We start from the raw sequence: 4,854 nt of genomic DNA on the forward strand, positions 1-4,854 counted from the left end.
TCGGAAGGGCCGGTTCAGGTTCGGCAATATATTGAACCTGAACCGGCGGTTCAAAACCGGCGGTTCGGCGGTTCGAACCGCCGGTTCAAAGGGTCGAACGGCATAGGGTTCGTAGGGGTTCGTAGGGGTTCAAAGTAGGGATTGGTATGAACCGGCGGTTCGCCGGTTTTGGGCGAAAACCGCTGGTTTTGGACGAAAACCGCCGGTTTGAACCGGCGGTTCCGACCGGTTTCCGCCGGTTCCGGAAGCTTTTCAGGCGTAGGGGCTAGGTGAGGTCAGAAACAGGCGGTTTGTGTCGGAAAACCGTGGACCAACCCGCCGGTTTTGTGGTTGAACCGCCGGTTCAGGCGGTAAACCGGCGGTTCGGCCGAAAATTTGAAAATTTGAAATTTGAATTTTTTTTTTATTTCTTCCAATTTTACTCCTATAAATACCCCACTTCTCCTTCATATTTCCTTACCCCATTCTTGTGTTAACAAGGATTTCATTCTCAATCTCCATTTCTCTATTCTCTCCTCATTCTCTCTAATTGCGCAAGTTTAATTCTACACTTTCTGCTCACTACTATATTTGTTGTGCTCATAATTTACCACTTCTTTTATACATTATACATATTTCATTCCAAGTCAATATTACTTTTCATTTATCAATATATTCAATATGTCTTCTTCTCGTGGAGGATCGGGACGTGGTGATCGGGGCAAGAGAATAGCCCAAGATCAAAGCACTACGCGTCCCTCAAAATCTCGACGACCTAGTCGTCGAGATGTTATGGAAGAGGTTTCCCGATTGGCAGCCGAACGCATGCAAGTAAGTAATGAAAAATTTGTTTTCCAATTCACATGCACAAAATTTCATTAATTTTTTTTTTTGCGTTCTTACTTTTAACTTCTACTTACATAATATTTGTAGATGGAAGAAGATCATAGGACCGCCATGCTACTTGCTGAAATGCAACAAGGTGGGGGTAGGGGAGGTCGTTCCCAACAAGATGAGGAGTTCGACGTTACTATATCGTCGGACTCGGACAACAACGAGGATAGATCGCATTCTCGTATTCCTTCTAGCACCGGCAGAAATGAAGAGATGCCTCCCCCTGCACCCACTAACACGGCAAAAGCTTTGAAATCGGACATTTTTATCAAACACTACAAGAAGGTGGCGGTGGTGATTCCAAGTTCTCACGATCCGAACTCTCAAGAAGAGACTTCGGACTTTCCTGTTTACTGCAACTATTGCGATAAAGTGTACAAATGGTCCGCCGGTGGTGGATATGGCACCCTCCGTCGCCATTTAGTGGCAAAGCATCCGGTAGAATGCGGCACTGTCTCTACCCAAAGCCAACTAAACTTCCAACCCGCAGGCTCGGGTTCGTCAGGTGCGCCTCTATTTAAATATGATAAAAAGAATTTTGATGATACAATGACTAGATGGGCGGCTATGAAGCATATGCCCTTTAATGTTTTTGATGACAAAAGTTTTGAGGTTACTATGCAAAGTGGGTTGAATGTAGCAATCAAAAGAATAGGTCGAATGACCGTGCAACGATCTACCGTTCGGCAGTGCTTGGAGAAAAAGGTAGAATTATCACGTTATTTAGTTAACATGGGCCACAGGGTGAACATTTGCTCAGATGTTTGGACGGATTGTTTTAACCGTCATTCATACATGGGTATTACGGTTCATTTTGTGGACAACAGTTGGACTTTGAACAAGCGTTTAATTGGTTTTAGAGAATTTGAAAGTCCACACACTGCACCCGAAATTGCTTCTTTGATTATACAAGTGTTGAATGAGTTTCAGTTATGCAACAAGATATTTTCTATTGGTTTTGATAATGCAACTGCCAACACCGCAAGTATTGCCGATTTGATTGCGGCTTGTACACCGGTAATTGGAGGTAAGTATTTTCATCAAAGATGCATTTGCCATATTTTAAATTTATGTGTACAGGATGCGCTTGAATTATGGCAAAAGCATGTCTCTCCTATTAGAAATGCAGTTAGATTAATCCATCAAAAGCCAGCTATTGGCAAAGCATGGAAGAAATATTGCCATCAAAAGAATGTCAGGTACACGAATTTTACTATGAATGTGTCTCATAGATGGAATTCGACATATGATTGTCTGAATTCTACCTTGACACATAAAGATGCCTTATGTGATTTTTATAGAACTAACCCCTACCGTGATTTATATCTTTCGCATAGTTGTTGGGATAACAGTTTGGCTTTATTTAAATTGTTCAAATATTTCAAAAATGCTACTGTTGAATTGTCGGGTGTTTATTATTGCACTGCTGTTCGTGTTTTGGAGCATTGCATGTACATATCCCTTGGTTTTAAAACTGCAATGAAAAATGCTTCCTCTTCTCCCGAGTTAATGTGCGTTTTGTATTATATGATTGAAAAATGGCTCAAGTATTTCAGTGAGATTCCTAACGTGTTTTTGATTGCAAAGGTATTGGATCCAAAATGGAAATTAGCAGGTACCTCTAGAATTTTAGATTTTTATTATAACAATTTGAGTTCAATTGATCTTGGTCCCCTTCAAGCAATCCAATCGGATACCAGTGACGAATTTGGAGTCGACCTCTCAGAAACCTTTCAAATAAACCTCCCGGACCGGTCAGTTGTGCAACAAAACCTCGAGTATAACTTGCGCTCTCTCTACACCGAATATGAAACCAAGTATAACACCACTCACCAAGTCAGAAGACCACCTCCTCCACAACATAACTATGGCTTTGCATTTCAAGCCGATTATGATGACCCCGACGCGCAATCCCAACTAGCCGACCTATACAACTACAGCACCGGCGGAAGGTCCTCAGGTATGGTCAGTGAATTAGATTTATATTTTGAATCACTCTTTTCCTTTGGTGATGAAGGTCCTACTCCTCCCGCCCAAATCGACGTCCTCGATTGGTGGGGAACCCACGACAAAGATTTTCCCATCCTTGCTTCAATGGCCAAGGAGATTTTTTCTGTTCCGGCTTCCACTGTCGCCGTCGAGTCCGCTTTTAGTGTTGGCTCGCGCGTTTTGGATGAATCACGAAGTAAGCTCTCGGCGAAAAATATGGAAGTCGTGATGTTACTTGATGATTGGGCCAAAGCTGACGTCCGAGAACAAGAAAATGATTGGAATGATCGTCAAGAGGGATCACAAGATGAATTCACCGGGGATGAAGATTAGGCCAACCGTCAACCGCCGCCGGCCAAGCCAAATAGGTAAGTAAGGTAAGAGAACTACGTGGACTTTGATTCCCTAATGCAAATGAGCAATTGGGATACGTAGGCACCTCAACTTAAATTTTTTAATTTAAGTTGAGCTCAAGTCCTTTTTCTTTTATTTCTTTTTTTTCCCATTAATTCCTACTTTAAAAATATGCAAATACAATTACATAATTGTATTTGTATATACTCTAGTCGATGAAGTATATTTCTCTATACGGCTAAATGAGGGAAACTTTTGACAATTCTACTATAATTGTTGATTGTTAGACGAAACTCAACATTTAAAGTTGAATTGCTAAAGGTGTCCTTAATTTAGTTATGTAGAAAGACCTTCTTCGCCGGTTAAGAGTATATATATAATACACTTATACGTTTAAGAACTTCAACGTCATTTCTTGTCATTTGTAATTAGTTCTTCACTAGTAGTCTCATTTGTATTTAAATTTTGTTTAAGACTTCAAGACCGCCATATGTTTTCAATTTGTAATTGTTGTAACTTGTCACGTGTAATTTGTAAACATGCAATTTCAATAAAATTGCAACTTTAGCCGTATTTTTTTCAATTTTATTTACTCACATTGCATACAAAAACAAACTTGAAAAGTGTAAATTAATTTGATTAAAATTGAAAAGTTGAAAAATACAAAAAAAAAAAAAATAAATAAAATTCGTCGAACCGCCGAACCGGCCCGGAACCGGCGGTTCAAGCCGAAAACCGGCGGTTTTGAACCGCCGCGTAACCCGCCGGTTTTTTGAACCTGAACCGGAACCGCCGGGAGCTAGGCGGGCCGGTTCAGGTTCGGCATTTTCTCGACCCTTGAACCGCCGGTTCGGGCCCGGAACCGGCGGTTTACGACCCTTGTGCATGCCTACATCAAGCCAATACTTCACATTTTCATGCATTTGCACTGCCCAAACCTTACTTTCCGTCTGACGAACTCCAAACACATTTGATGTGCCATTTGCCAATAATGAGGCTCAAATGTGTTCGTTTTGATGAAAGAGTAATGATGGATCCTCAGGGCTATAACATAACTGTTCTTCAGAACTTGAAGATGCCATCTGCTTCACAACATTCACCCAAAATTCTTTTGAAAATTATTGTAAAACATGACCAAGATCCAATTTTAATCATAAAAACTGATGTGAATCCGGGTATTCACAATCATAGAATACAACGATGTCGAGGGCCATGGGTTGATTGGGATCCGAGAAGAGGGTGGAGACATGTCAAGGTGCCAAGCCAAATTCAGAGGTCTGATTCAAACTAGAATTTCACTGTGAAGTTAAATCCAAATGCACACCTCAGACCACCATTGTCTTCATCGTCAAAAGAGCTTCGCGTGGGTATCTTGCATGCCTCAATCGGAGCCCAGATGAGGAAGTTATGATCATTTTAAGAAAGTCCTGCAATGCAGAAAGAAACACGCGGGCGGGTGTTTTTGCTAACCTAAAAACACTCGGCCGGGTGTGTTTGCAGAGAAATCAATTTTTGTCCAGAGACTTCACGCGGGCGGGTGAAATGAGCCGTGGAAAACACCCGGTCGGGTGTTCTGTCCGGAATGTGACTTTTTGGCCAAAAATTGTTTTATTTTGCTTCTTTTTCACTCTAGTATAA

This window comes from Salvia splendens, chromosome 9, assembly GCF_004379255.2.
Source record: "Salvia splendens isolate huo1 chromosome 9, SspV2, whole genome shotgun sequence".
In the NCBI taxonomy this organism is placed as follows: domain Eukaryota; kingdom Viridiplantae; phylum Streptophyta; class Magnoliopsida; order Lamiales; family Lamiaceae; genus Salvia; species Salvia splendens.